General features: G+C 42.4%; 1 protein-coding gene across 1 annotated transcript in view; it reads right to left on the bottom strand.

Moving 5' to 3' along the window:
- RIPOR2 (RHO family interacting cell polarization regulator 2) overlaps positions 1-12,414 on the bottom strand; it is a 98,153-nt gene extending 85,739 nt beyond the window's left edge. Inside the window, 1 exon segment of the mRNA XM_037842533.1 lies at positions 11,972-12,414. The gene's annotated coding sequence lies outside the window, so the exon portion shown is untranslated.
- Positions 12,415-16,132: the final 3,718 nt, after the last annotated feature.

Raw genomic sequence — 16,132 nt, 5'->3', positions numbered from 1 at the left:
TGAGCTAGGCAATGTCTTTCAAAAATGACATGCATTCACATCAGAATGTGTTTTGATCTCTAAGAGGTGTAGAATTTTTCTCTGCACCAAAAATATATCATTTGACAGGGTGGATCTATTGTTCTGGAGTCAGCGTGTGGGTGTTCCAGCCCCAAGAGCAGATGCCCCCCAACTGTTCAGACTGGGGTATTCAGGGTGAAGAGAAAAGGAGGTCATATTGTGGACAGGTGGCAAGACACAGTCATTCACTGCAGCCCCTACCCTTCCATCCCCCTCAAGAGTTGGATTCTGGATTATGTCGTGTGCCACAATTAATATTCACAGCAGGAAAGGGCAAGTGTCAAATTTCTCAGTTTTGTTTCCAGTAGCAATTCCAGAGTCAAGGAAAATTGTTTAAGGAAGAGCACTTGTTTTAGTAAATGAAAGTACTTAAACTTTTTACACACTTACATTTCACATATTTCTTGAGAATGGACTCAGGGACAATTTTGTGCCACCACAAATTAACATCTAATTAACACAGGGCCTTAAGTTATATAGAATCTTAGAGATTGTCACAGCCGGTGTCTTTGTAAGGGATGGAGAGAAGCAAAGAAGTAAATATAAGGAAATAGCAGGATCAAGAAGCTTAAAAACACACGTGCACACACAGACACAAGTTGTGTGGTATGTGGTTAGATAACCAGTTTGCAGTCACATAACTGGCATCAATCTCCTCTTTGGAACAATGACTTCTGCTCAGTTTCTGTCAAATGGTTATCACAATATTTACATCATAAAGTCATTGAGAGGATTAGGGAATATTAAGCCTGTAAAATAGGATGATAGCCACAGTATGTACACAGTAAAATTGATGCCTATTATTGTTACTATTATCAAGGTCAAGGATAAAAAGACAAATGGTCTTAACTAAACAATGAAAGTTGTATGTCTTTATGCTTTGCCTTATTTTGCTAATACAAATTTGCCTTGCCAGGACCTAAAATCTCAAGTGATGAATTCTGGCATAGTGATATGATTACTATGAAGTTGCAACCCAATTGTCTAAACTGGGGAAGTCATCCTCAACTCTGCTAATATTTTCTGAGGACAAAATCTGATTATGGCAAGTAATCTTGCCTTTGAAAAACTGCATCACTTTTATCCCAAAAAAGGACAATTGAGGGTCAAATATACAGGTTTCTTTTTCTCTTCATGAAATTTCCTTTGCTTGCTCTTTTTGGATCTTTAGGAAAGCTTGATACAGGAATAAGAATATAAGACTTAAGCCCAACATGCATGGTTTTGACTTTTGACCTTCACTGAAAAGCTTTGGATTGACTATCTCAATTTAACCTCCTCTGTATAACTCTAACATAAGACATTTTGTTTATAATTCATTGTGAGGGGAATTTGCCCTTTGAAGAACTGCTATGTTTTGTATGTCCATCTTTCTGATAGCAATAACTTAAGTGATAACTTACCATGTTCCCCTTTTGGCTTGGCTACAAGGAAGCTCCAAGCAAAATTTGCTGCTCAATCACAGCAAGAACATTACTATTTTTAAAGCTAGTGTATTTGGTTTCTGTAGCTCCTTCCTTTGATACTGATTTTCTATTTCTTTATTGTAAACTATCATAAGGTACTTCAAATTTTTGAAAAATCATGGAGTATAATTTTTTTAGTAAACTTTAACCAAGTCTTATTCTTCTCTCAGCTATTATATAAGAGACCTTGGCAGCTATCTACTGCTTGATAAAAGTCACGGAGAGATTTCTATCCATATCCATTCATTGCCCCATAATTTGTTCCAGCTGCTTGTTTTAGTTTTAGTTTTTGAAACCATCAAATCACAGAGCTTAAGGAATAATGTGGAAACTAGTAATCATTACTGTAACTCCTCTATAAATCTTGATAAAGGAAATAATAATAATTTCCATTGAATTATCCCTGTAAAAGAAATTTTATTCAAGCTAACAGAGAAACCAAGCAGATAATTTCTCTTGCCCTGATTTCAAAAATGGACACTTAACAGAAAAGATCAAATACGAATTGTCAGTGAATCAAAGCTATTGTTCTGGAAATTATATTCAAATCCAAATCCAGTCAGTCCAAATCTGAGAACTCTATTTGTAATTCAAATCAAAGAAAAAAAAAAATACCTACTTCTGCTTAACAAACCAGTGGAATTTTGCATATCATACAGATGGGTTACCGCTTTAAATCTTTTCAGATACAGATATAGAAGGATAAATCTTGCATGGATTAACCAGATCTGACACTATTCATTTTTCTTCAACTGCAGGTAATTATCCTGTATAATTCTTGCATGCACAAATTAACACTGTGTGAATGAACAATGATCCTGTTTTCCTACATTCAGTAATTAAGGCAAAATTGATTAAGGGATACTTTACATGTGGGTTTGAATCAGACAAATGTTCTTATAAAGGGAAGGAATAATTCGTTTTTTCTCTCAAATCTGCTTTTCTCCATTTTCCCTCCCTTTTCTAGGGTTGTTCAGTTCTCTGAGGCATTGTGAGAGATAGTCATTTGCAATTAGGAAGGAGAAGGCTTGCCACAACACAGCATTATTCATCAGGATGCATCGCTTACTTAGAGAGAAAGTGCCCATATCGTTTCCTGATGATCGGGCATCTTCTTTAGAGACTCACTGCATACTTAGCTGGAATGATGAACCATTTGGCCGGATAATGTAAAAAAGCTTCCCAGCGATTAGAATAGAGCCTGAAGAGTCTCAATGATGCTTTGATATTAACTGAGAATCTAAGTCTGAAAACTGCAGGGACAGTCTGACATTCAAGTTGCTAAGCCAAATAATCTGGCAACCACAACCCAGCTAAGTTATGTGGGAGAACTGAGACTTATTGAACATGCTGCTAAACTGGCAGTTGCTGTGGGAAATGGAACTCTCGATTGGGGCCCTTTGTGCATTTACATCCACCATCATAGCCTGGACTTGGAAGTCAGAAGACGCAGGTTTGAAATCAAGCTCTGCCTCTCATTTCTCTCATCTATGAAATGGAGATGTTAATGGTTATTCCTTCAGGATTATTGTGAGGATTAAATGAATTAATACATGCACCTGGCACACTGGGAATGCTACTAAGTGTTAGCTATCATCATTATCAACTTACTGTTATATAAAAATTTTCATTTAGATTGGGTGTTTCAATGACCTAATGGGGCTTTCTGTCAACATGCAGTATGGAATACACACACACATCTGTAATTAAGAATTTGCATTTATTGAAAATAAATTGCGGTGGTTTCAGACTCCCCTTGTGCCCAGGAAGGCCTCAGCTGGGTTTTTGCATGGTTTATCTAAAGGGAGATGATGGAGAGAAGATTATTTCCACCATTGTGGAATCTTATGTGCAGGGTCTAGCTGGTTTTTTTTTTTTTTCACCCCCAATTGTATTATAAAGGAGTGAGACTAGTTCCCTAAATGAAAAACCACACAGCCCCTCAATAAACTCTTTTTTTCAGCACTTGTATTTTGATAACCATATATTCAGCGTAGCCCTTTTGCCTCTTTTTGCTTTGGCTATTTTCTTCCAACAGTGGGGAAAGAGGCATTTTGCAACAGAGAGCCCCAAAAAATTACATCTGGAAAATATCTTAATGTAAAGAAACACACACTGAGGTTATAAAAAAGAATGACCCTTGAAATAGGAACATCACATGTCATTTCTATCCTATTTTAGACTAAAGACCATTCTGACAAAATGCAAAGGGCAAACTTTTTTTGGAATGTCATGGGAGCCTGAAAAGGGAGCAGTTCCTGACCTTTCTTATGTCATTATAGGGGCAGGTTCTCCCTGGCCAAGCAAAGTATCAGACTGAGAGCATTAGTCAGGTAATAAGAGAAAAGTCATGCGTCAAAACCCCAGTGAATTTTAGCTTCAAATAGTCCCCATGTTGCCGACTGCTGGGGATCGGCAGGCAGGAACAAATCAGCGCTGCCCCCTCCAGCTTTACAGTGTTTGTTGGAAAAGCTAGTTGGGTGGACGTCCTGCGGTGGGAAAACCCTGAATTAGGAGTCAGAACACATCAGCTCTAAGCCAGCCTTCTGCACATACTAGCACTGTGATCTTGGACAAACCAGTCAAACTCTTTGGCTTTAAGTTTTGTTTCCTAGTTTGTAAAATGAGGGATATTAATATTAGTCCTGCTTACATCACAACGTTGTTCTATAGCTTAAATGGGACAATGAATATGAAAGTTGTAGAAAACTGCAAAAATTCACAGAAATGTAAGATGTAATTACTTAAGCAATACAAAGGTATTATTATACTACCTTATATAATAGTATATTATACAGGACCTAGAACTTGAAATTCAACAGCAAACTTTAGGTATCATGGAAGGAGATGTGCAGAAAAGAAATGGTAGAAAAAGAAAAAACAACGAGTAGCTGCTGGGGAAGTAAGGATGGCCCGCTGTGGCCAACTGAATTTTAGGTGCAAAATCATTGTGTTAGTTCAGTTACTGCTCTTCTCCAATTTTTTCTCCATCTCATATGTATGTCTCCAATTTGAGGACACTCCCCAAACGTAAAGGTTTGAATCACCTATACTTGCCACATCAAGACAGCTCACTTCCAAAGGAAGTTATTTGGATATCGGTGACAGTAGCACAATACTGTGAATGTAATTAATACTATTGAATTGTACACTTGCAAGTGGTTAAAATGGGAATTTCTGAGTTCTATGCTTGTTCCTACAATAAAATTTTTTTTTTAAAGCTATTTGGATTCTTATACAGACATTGGGTTACCCAGTCTGAAATTCCTTCTCAAAGCTACCAATTCCAATTTCCTAAATCCTCCTCTGACAAACAAGCCAAAATATGTGAAAATTTGTTTGTGAGGTGAAATTCAGGAATGAGTTTCTTAAGCCCATATTCTCTAAGAGGAGAAGGTGGGCTTTGGATCACTGTCCTGTTATTTACCTCAGGGTGGAGAAATTTCATGGAGATAACATAAGACTGTGGATTTTTTTAAAAAAACTTTTTACTGCTTCTAACTGTATGGGCCATTCCAGTTATTTTTTGCTGTATAATCAACGATCCCAAAATGTAGTGGCATAAAACAACAACATTGAGTCAGGAAGCCAGAAAGGGCTTGGCTGGGCAGTTCTAGCTCAGGGTCTCTCACGCAGTGAGATGGTGCCAAGACATGGGACAGTGAGGGCTGGAGCAGCCAGGGCTGGCCAGGTGTCTTTCTTCTTACAGCCTTGAGCCTCTCCATGTGGTCAGCAAGTGCAAGCTTCCTGCTCTCAGTGTGGCAACCCCAGGATAGTCAGGCAGCTTACATGGAAGCTGGTGGCCTTGAGTCAGTGTTCCAGCAAACAAGGAAGAAGCTGAATTATCTTTTATGATCTAGCCCTGGAACACATCTTCTCTATTGGCTGAGAGTCACCATTTTGAGGGAAGGGACCATAGACCCCATGTCTTGGTGGGAAGAGTGTCAGAGTTACATTGTAGGAAGACCATCATGGAGGGGGTGGATTTTCTTGAGGCCATCAAAGGAAAACATCATCAACCATATGTATTGACTATAAAAAGCTAGGGTTAAGCTGTAGCAGGTCAATATTTATCCCTGACACTGATAATTATATAGATTATATATAGATTATATAGATTGTCTCCTTAATACCACCTTGTGAGTATTAAGGTGTATCTCACAGACCATTTGGTAACTTCTAGTGTGGTAAACCAGGCAACTATTTTGCTGCCTCCTCTTCCCTATCCCTGGTGGCTTAATGACTTAGTAACACTGTTTAAACTTCCTAAACATTCCATTCCTAAACGTTTCATTTGTGTTCTGCTATATACCACTGTCCCTTAAAGACTGTCTCATAAGCATACATTCCTGTGACTCCCCAAGCTCCCCATGACTTCCCAGGGCAGCTGCACTGGACATAAGTGATTGACACTGAACGTCCATTCCAACACCCCTCCAGGGTGCCTTCCTGTATTGAAATGCTGAAAACAGCATTTCCCAGAACCCCTTGCAGCTAGTATTCCAGATGTGATGTAGGTGCCCCCATCAGATGTACCTGCACAAGATTTAAAGGCAGATATCGGGGAGAAGAGACTGTGTATATTAATCTCCCATGATTGCTGTAAAAAATTATCACAAATTTAGTGACTTAAAACAACATAAATTTATTATTTTATGGTTCTGGAGGTTAGAAGTTCAATGTGATCTCAAGGGGTAAAATCAAGGTATCAGTGGAGCTGTGTCCCCTTTTGGAGGCTCTAGGGGAGTATCCATTTCCTTTCCTTTTTCCAGCTTCTAAAAGCTGCCCACATTCCTTGGCTTGTGGCCCCTTCCTCCAGCTTCAAAACCAACAACGTTGAATCTCTGACATTTCTTCCATAGTCACATGTCCCTCTGACTACAGCAGGGAAAGATTCTCTGCTTGTAAGCACTCTTGTGATTTAGATTGGACCTAGCTGATCACCCCATGTAAAGGTGTTTTATCCATGTAAGGTAACATATTCACTGGTTCCAGGGAAAAGGACTGGGACATCTTTGGAGTGTGTATCTGCATGTGTGCATGTATTATTTTGCCCATTACACTGTACTTCTGCATCTTCTGCTGGCAACCACCTTCCTAGAGTGTCTGGTTTCTTTGTGGTGGCTTCCTGATTGTGACTGTTTCCTGATCATGGCAGTGGTAGCCTCATTCTGGAGCAGGCAGCTTTCCAAATCAGCAGGCAGCTTCTTGATCATAAATCAGACAGTAGCTCCATTAGTGGTCCCGTTTGTCAAGGTGACTTTCAAAGTTGTTCTGGAGAACTTGCCTAGAGTGTGTTTCCTTGGTCTTCCTGACCCAAAGATTCTGTAAGCCAATGTATACCCTTTCTGGTGACTGGATTCTGTTCTCTGCAACTAAACCCTGAGGAATGTTCTCAGTGCCTTAACCCTATGTGTGTACATCATCTCAGCCCAATCTCTCTCTCTTTTTAAGCTCTACTTATTTCTGAGGTTGATGTAGCCCCAGGACAATACAAAAATTAGAGGTTGGGAGGATATGGATCATACTAAAATGGTTAAAATGCTACAAATAACCTTATAAATTAAAAGTATGGCATGTCCATTCAAGGATTGCCAGCTGGTAGTTATCCTGGAATTGTCATTTAGGATAGTTAACCTTGAACCTCCACATAGCAGGGTACCTAGTGGGGTACACATTAATGAGAAGGTAAACTGTCACAGTTAAGGCCAAGGTCAGGTCGCTCCAGGCCTTATTCTATAGCAAAAAGTAGGGAAGTCAAATGTTATAAAGGGAATAACCTCTTGTGAGTTGCACTGGCTCCAGGAAACTGTCACTTTGAATTTATTCCTCCTATTTGAGAAGGAAAAAACTTGTGCTCTTTGTGTTCATTTACATTGCTTTTATATTTCTAAGGTACCCATCCCCACCCCCTCCTGGCCCTTGCCTCCCTTCCAAGAGTCCTCCTGGAGGACAAGGACAGAAAGGGACAAGCTTGAAGAGAATGCAGTCATTGTTTCTTCAATGAACAATCTGCTTGAGAAGGAAGAAATCACTTCCAAGTCTAGTGATGAAGGCCAATAGCTTTTAAAACTAAAAGATAAATGGCAAATACAAGAAAGCATTACAAGATATTATTTTTCTGCACATAATGTTGTGTTTTGGTTACGGTCTCTTGCCCATCTTGTTTTAGTGTCATCTTCATCATTTTTAATGGCCTTATTTCCCAATGTTCACAATCAACCTTAGCTGACCTTCCTTGCAAGGCATGCCTCCTCGCTCTCCTCAGCTTTACTACCTTCGATCTTGATCTTAAATCTAGGTCCACAGGCAGTGAATTAACACTTGATGCCCACTACGTGATAGGCAGCAGGCAAGCCCTGAGGATACAGAAACAAATGAAACAAACCCTCGGTACCCTCACAGGGCTGTCTTCCTAATCTTCTTGATTGGTAATCTTCCCTTTTCCCTTCCATTTATCTGCACCTTATAATAAATAGGCACATGGATGAAATCTTCACTGACTACTCCAATCACAGCCATCTCCTTTCTCTGACCTCCCATAGCACTTATTTCTAAGGTGACCATGTAACTTCTCATCCAAACCGGAGCACTTGTGAGTGAAAGTGGGTGCTATTAATAATTATGCTGCAACAACAGGTGTCTACGGGGCAAACCAGGACATATGGTCTCCCATAGCACACTGCCCAGCACAATTATATGTTCTTTGGTTGCTTTCTGTGTTTTAGATACCTCCTACTTCTCTACCAGACCCATGAGCTCCCTATGAGTTATAATCCATGTCTTACATTTATATATATATATATAAAACTTGTGTCCAGATTCCAGAAGAGGTGCTCAGTAAACATGAGCTTAAGTTGAAAAAAAGTGGTATGCCACTAAATTACATAACATTGCAGACTTGGACTTAAAATCCACCTCAGAAATAAAATTAATTGTTAATCAGTTCATTATATTCCAGAATGTTGAACAGTGTGAAAAATATTCCCTTCATTTAAGACTCATCCCTCCTTGGTCTGGCAGAGAACCTCATTTTGATCTTATGAAATGTAATACAGAAATATTGCACCTCATTTGCTTTCACTGCTAAAAAATGTAATTTCCTTTTTAATTAGTGGAATGAATGTGTGAAAACATTCCTCTCCTCCACAACACTCATCAGTGTCATGTAAACAGTGCACAATAAAATAAATTGGAGTGGCCTCTTTTCTTGATGGTGTTCTAAATTTCCTTGAGGGAGGGCAACCTGGCATGGGGTCATGTGTAAAATGATCTTTTCTAGGTAGCCTGCCACATTCTGACACAAACATCCATTATTTTTAGGGAACATTTCCAACCTAAGTGGGAAGAGTGTACTGTGCCCAAAACCCTGAGCCATTAACCCAGAGAGGAACTTGGTGGCCTCAGAGAAGAGGAAGGAAGAGGGGAGAGGACATGCAGGTGTTTCATATATTTATTAATTCATTCATGTATATTATTGGTTGAATTAACTTGAAGGCCTGCATCATGGTGAGGTTTTAATTTTCAGGGGGACATGTCTCAAGCAACTACTGCTTATGAGGATATGATTTCAAAAGTGGGGAGAAATGAAGGCAAATGAAGGACTCCTAGACGAAAAGAAACATAATCATTTTCCTGTTCTCAACAGATCTTTCTAATAATGACATGGTAGGTGTTTACATGACAACTGCTTCATGACACCATTCTACATCTAGGTTTGCCTTTGGGGAACCAATTAAGTGATGCTGGCCAATTCGGATCCCCTCACCCCCACCCCCAATTCCCTTGTTTCATTGTCTGTTTCAGCTGGTATTCTTTTCTGGCTGAATGGCCACACACACAAGCTGTCTATCTCCCACAGCTCATGGAGCTCAGTTTGGCAGATGAAAATAACCCTGTAAAGGAGCTGTTCACCAGCACAAGGCCCTGCTTGTAGCCATCAGAGCAGAGGAAGCCCAAGTGGAAAGTCAGATCTGCCATTGCCCTGAGGAGCACCCATTGTATAAATAATGACTTTCACTTCTACCACCACTTCCTCCCCAAGAAAAGCAACAAAATGGTTTAAGCCTTCTGATTTCTTTTCAGAATAAAAACAAGACAGCCCATTAAACAAAATGAACAGTCAAATCAAACGCTAGTTTGCAAACCCTTCAACTCAAGGGACTGTCGTCTGCACAATCCAAGCATCTAATGTGAAATGTAGAAGCTGCACTGCTCACCTTCCACAACTGCCTCTTTCTGTGTGTTAGTCTCTTGTCTCAGAGGAGTGAACTAATAATCTGTGAATTAAATAAAAATATAACAGGGAAGTGACTTGGTTACTGTTAAAAGTGGGCGTGTGATTGGTATCACAGTTGGGCTGTGGATTTTTATCAGAGCAGGGATGTTACCATTTTAATGACCTCAAATTTGGGATAGGACACCTGGCAATCATCTGCAGGCCCCATCAGTGGGGAATTTTCATGTGAGTTGAGGTACCAACATCTAGAGATAAACATCTCCTCTCCAGCCCCCCTGCTTCTCCAGGTCACCCTTGAAAGGGGATGGGTCCCTTCTCTGCTGGAAATAATTTTACTTTGCAATTAACACAAGGAAGAAGAGCCATTTCTGGAGTTTGTGTTTGGGTACTCAGAATTTTATGCAAGTCCCTCTCTAGCTTGGTTTTTCTTTATATCTACACAGAAGATAAAACAGTCAAAGCAAAATCTCACATTAGTGTGTCAGAGGAAGAAGGAAGCAACACCAATTGGGGTCTTTTGGAAAAGCAACATATGCAGCCTGTTTTTACTAAACAGATTCTCCGGTGTCCAGGTTTTCAGATATTTGGATGCAGTAGATTTTTGGGCAAAAGCCATGATTTGACAGCATCTCAACTGAAGGGGGCGGCTGGATGCAGGAGGCTCCTCCTGAGGGCTGGGCTGGGAACAGATGGGGAGAGTCCCTTTCCTCAAGCCACCTCTACCCTAAGTAGACACACTTCTGCAATTTGTTCCTTCTGAATAGCTACTGACTGCTTCCTAATTAACCACAGGAGAATAGCCGGGATGATGCTGGTTCTTGGAGAGTTCAAGGCTATTATCCCTCTCGCCTGTGACAGCTGCTAAAACACAGTTTGATGGAGACACAATGGAGGTAGACAGTATTAGTGGGGTTACTCAGAGGCAGGTCCAAATGAGAGGAAGTAGACAAATCAGCTAGTAGGAATACTGGGGTAGGGGTGGGGAAGGAGGAGGGGTACATTCTTAGAGCCACATAAACCTGATGGAAAACAAAAAGGAAGAAACGAATGCCTGTCAGGTAACAATGGGGCAAACACATACAGAATATGCCCAGCCCTGTAGAGATGGCTGGGGGCAATGATAAGACACAATCCTAGAACTTCAGCCAAGTGCCTGGACATGAGAGTGCATTTCCCCTGATAAAAAGACTAAAGCATTTTCCTGGTCAACGGGGAGGTCTCTCCAATATTAAAAAAAAGCCTCTGAGTTGTGGATCTTCCCTCTGCCCTGCACCCAACAGAATCAGCACCGTCCTCTGGGTTTTCAACTTGTTCTCTTGCTCCTGAATCTGATGGCGGTTCAGAGGGACCCGCACGTGGTTCTGCCACCTTCACACCTGGATAGCTTCCACTTGTCTGATTTCAAACAGCACCCACTGCCTTCTAAAGTGACGAGTCTGTATCCACTCGCCCCAACCCCTGGCGAGGGAGACAGGGGTTTATAGCCTATGGGTAACAGAGTTGCAGAAGCTTCCCTTCTCCAGGCCCTTCCTGCGCCACGGAGACCTGCCAGGGTGGTCCTGTCCCCAGGTCTATCCCCCCACCCCCTCATCTTTCCAGACACAAGCTAGGAATCAACGCAACATATTGCCCTTTCCTGTCCCTCCTCCCAACTCCCATCCCCCCCTTCTTAATTTGGAATTCAGACACGGTGGGAAGGGTCTGGTTCACAGCCAAGCGCAAGCCGGGCTGATGTCCGCCTTGGGGCAAGTTAGGACCCGCGAGACCGTGCTCCGGGCCCGGAGCAGAATTCCCTCCTCGGCGCTGAGATTGCCCGAAGTCGCTCGGTGGCAGGGGGCCATTGGGGGTCACGGAGGATCCCCATTTGGGAGCGCTCGCACCTGCCCCTCCCCGCCCCAGAAATGCCCCAGTCCCAGGCACTGCCACGGCGCTCCCTACCCGTTGTTCTACCCGGCATCCCTCAACACTGCCTGCAAAAAATGCGTGTGCCCCTTTTGCTCAGCAACTTCCAGCTCTACCCTTCGGGCACCTGATGCCCGAACCCTCCAGGGCAGACGAAACAGACGCGATGCTCCAATCCCAAGAGCCTTCATATGCAAGGCTCATTGAAGTCGAGAACATCCCCACCCCCACACTGGTTGTAAGGAAAATCATAGGCGAAAAAGAAAAAAAAAAAACAAAAACAAAAACCCTGAGCTTCACCTACCTAAAGACGAAGGCTCGTTGTCATGACAGGGGACACTCAGGGCTCCTCTGGCATACAAAAGCCTCCGTACCAATGTAGTGCTCTGGACTGCCCGCACCTCCGGCTTTGCTGACAGCCGGAGTTCCTCTCTTGGGTGAAGCGGCAAAAGGCCGGGGGAAGCAGTGGGGTCCCTGCGCCCAGTCCCCGGCACCCGCTGCCCTCCCACGTCCGCTGCCCGCAGCTGCGGCGGGCGGTGAAGTTGCGGGTCCCGCGGGCGCGAGGGTGGCGGAGCGCGCAGCCAGCACCGCGGAGCGGGCGGAGGGGCGGGGAACCGCGAGGAGGGGGAGGCGCGGCAGCGGGGGCTGGCGGCGTCACTTGTGCAGGCAGGGAGGGCTGCTGGAGACAGCTGCTTGACAGTTACTTTAGCCCAACTCCAGGAGGCTGCGCTTTGGTGCCTGCCTCCAGCTGATCTTGGGCACGCCAGATTCCTTTGCAACTAGCTGTGTTGCAGCTTTGACTATCCATGGAATCCGCGCTGGGGAGCGAGCTCGGTGGATAGAGCCATTGAGAGGGAAAGGGTAGGGGGAAACCAGGCAAGGCAGGGCCCTTTCAGCTAATCTTTTGGGATCTCTAACAAAGGCTGTGCCTTGAAAACAATGGACAGGGGAGAGGGGGTAAGAGACTTCCGTTGCTCATTGCAAAAGTTGTTCTGGAAAGCCCCTCGGCTCGGGGAAGGGCTGCTTTGTGTCGCCGTCCACCAGTGCTTGGTTGGACAGAGATCTTATATAATAATGGGGGAAAACAGAGTTGTTTTCTGTTTTGTTTTGGTGGATTTGAATTATACATAAAGCTTCCCTTTAGGGTGTATGCTGTGGGTCTGTCAGTCAAAAAAATAAAAAATAAAAAACATTCCATATAAAGGTCCTTTTGAAGATGGAAAAGAGCCTTTTGGGAGAGTTATCATACTGGGAGTCTTATAGGACCTAGAGCCCTTGCCTCAGTTTCTTCATCTGTAAAGCCACCATACAGAATAAATGATGTACCTAGAATGTGTTATATGAAACAGTACTGTGAGGTGCATCCACCCCTGCCCAACTTGGGATTTAGTTACTTTGTGAGGGAATTGGTAAGAATCAGTGAGTTTAGACACTGACCAAAAGGAACACCCCAGGAGACTGTGTCAACCCTGGAAATACCTGCATCCTATTGTGGTGGGGAGACTGGGTCCTCAGGCCTGGAATACAAGCAGCCCAAACCATATTCAAAATGGATCAAAGACCTAAATATAAGAAAACTCCTAGAAGAAAATGTAGGGAAGGATCTTCAGGACTTGTGTTAGGCAATGGCTTCATAGACTTTACATTCAAACCACAAGCAAAAAAAGAAAAAATAAATGAGACCTCATCAAAATTAAAAACTTTCGTGCATCAAAGGACTTTATCATGAAAGTGAAAAGACAATGGGAGAAAATATTTGGAAAGCATATATCTGATACGGGTTTAATGTCCGGAAAATATAAAGAAATCCTAGAACTCAACAACAAAAAGATAAACAACCCAACTAGAAAAGGGCAAAAGACTTGAATAGACATTTCTTCAAAGAAGATATACAAATGGCCAAAAGCACAGGAAAAGATGCTCCATAGCATTAGCCATTAGGGAACCGCAAATCAAAATCACAATGAGATAACATTTCACACCCACTATTGGGAAATAATAGTCTTTTCAACAACTGGTGCTGGGAGAACTGGGTTTTCAGATGAATGGTTAAACAAAATGTGGTATAGCCATACGATGGAATATTATTCAGCTATAAAAAGGAATGAAGTTCTGATATATGTGACAATATGCATGACCCTGGAAGACATCATGTTGAGTGAAATAAGCCAGACACAAAAGGACAAATATTGTATGATTCACTGATATGAAATAATTAGAATAAGCAAATTCATAGAGTCAGAAACTAGAATCTAGGTCACCAGAGGCTGGGTTGGGGGTAGGGGATGGGTAGTTAATGCTTAAATTATGCAGAGTTTGTATTTGGGGTGATGGAATATTTTGGTAATGGATGGTGGTGATGGTAGCACAACATGGTGAATATAATTAATAGCAGTGAATTATATATTTGAATGTGGTTAAAAGGGGAAATTTTAGGTTGTATATATGTTACTACAATAACACCTTCCCCTTTTGGCTGTGGAGTGTTTTGTGAGGCTTGGGTATAAATGTAGGGGTGTATACATGCAGAGGTAGAGGCCAGAGGAACAAGAGAAGCATGGAAGTGGTTCCCTGGGCTGCTGCCTTTAGATTTCCCTTGAGGTTGCCCTACTCATCATTCTGGATTTGGGGCCAAAGCTATGAAGAGGAATAAAAGGGTTCAATAAGCTGCAATCCTCCTTGAGCTGGCTCTCTCAGGAAGGGAGCACAGTGTGTGGGGTAGAGAGGGTGAAGAGCCCTACAGGCCCAATTTCATTCCTTGAATTGGAAGCTCCTGGCAATGGGATCTGTCTTGGGTGATCTTGTAGCCCCCTAGTTCCTAGCACAATCCTCGAGATCAGATAAATGAGTGAATGGGCCCAGGCACCACAGGTCAAAACAACGAGGACACAATCCTCATTGGATTGTCTTGTCCAAATCCTAGGGAGGTTAAATGACATGTCCAAGGTCACACAACCAAATGAAGAGACAACACCAGAGCCCAGGTCTCCTGGCTCTTACTCCAAAGTTCTTCACATTGCCTCTCAAACTGTATCCCTTGCTGTGGTCATGAGCAGTTAATTACTCCTTGTCCCCACTCTCTCTTATAATGCTGTTTGCTTTCTTCTAGGGTTCCTGCTACTGCCTAAGCAGGATTCCTTCCATCCCTAAAATGTCAGTGAGCAAAGCATTCAAGCATACCTTGGCTGAGCTCTTGCAACCTCATCCAGGGAAATAGTAAAGACCAGTGCTTGTCAGGGATTGGGAATGGGGGTATCATAAAAAACTTGCCTAGCAAGTTTGTTGTTCTTTCACACCAGTAGAAAGGAATGGCACCCTCCAAAGGAGAAACAGATTAAAGCAAGTTGTTTTTTTTTTTCCTTATATGTCAATTTTAATTAAAAACACTCATAAGTACAAATGATAGCTATTATTTAAACAGATAATTTGAGTGTGACTCCGGGGCTAGGCACTCTGCTAAGGGCAGGAGACACATTAGTAAACACAATAGTCGCAGAACATGCCTCATGGAGCCCGGCGATGAGGACAGCTGTAAATGCGTGAGATGAGTGTTGTGAAGGAGGAAGTACGGGATGCTATGGGAAGTGTTATTACTTTTGGTACCATCAGACAGGGTGTTTGTACTTCAGTAGCACTGAAAATGGCCTCTTTCAATAACTCAACTTTATCCTGTCCTCTCATGGACATTTTTAAAGCTAGTCTTTGGTCAAAGAACAGAATCATCCAAGCCAGCCTGACTGTTCTTTCCACCACCAGTCAATCCTACTGAATGCACAATTCACCCAAAGAAAGTGAAGAACATCTGAAATGCAACCAGTTTAGCTTCTTGATTTAGACCTTCAGGTATGTAATACAGAACTTGGAACATGCCTGAAGATGCACTGCCATTATGAAGTAAAGTTGATGCTCTAACTGGAAGGTCCTCTTAGACATATTGGATATATCTAGTGACCCCTATCCATTCATATTTCTCTATTACTTTCTGCCTGTGATGCTGGTAGATTTGGGCTTCTACTCTTGGTCTAGTTGACTACTCTTAAACTATATAGTAGGGATGTAGACCGAGCAGAAAGGAAACTTTTCAGTGGCCTTCTCCACAACCATTGGACAGTTACGCCCACTCCAACCTCTCCCACTGGTAATGCTGAATGACCCTCCCCTTCATCATCCAAGCCCAGAGAGAGGAGCCAGACACAACTGAGATCTAATCTCTCTTTATAACTGCGATGTCTAATATAGCAAATCTAACACACTGATTTGGAAGTTCCTTCGGGTTCTTCAAAGGTTCTTATGACCTTCCTCTATAGTCATATGGCCACGCAAATGAATGGCCAATTCATGGCTTGGCATACTGCCAGTTCTAAGATTCCTGAACTCCTTCCTAATACTATAATTCTACCTCTACTTTGCTCATATCAGTTGAATTCTCTATTTGCTGCTCTGACCAATTGCTCTCTTCACTCCC

This window comes from Choloepus didactylus, chromosome 7 (assembly GCF_015220235.1).
Source record: "Choloepus didactylus isolate mChoDid1 chromosome 7, mChoDid1.pri, whole genome shotgun sequence".
Lineage (NCBI taxonomy): Eukaryota > Metazoa > Chordata > Mammalia > Pilosa > Megalonychidae > Choloepus > Choloepus didactylus.
The sequence above is the reverse complement of the archived record's forward strand: the minus strand, read 5'-3'. Positions and strand labels throughout refer to the sequence as shown.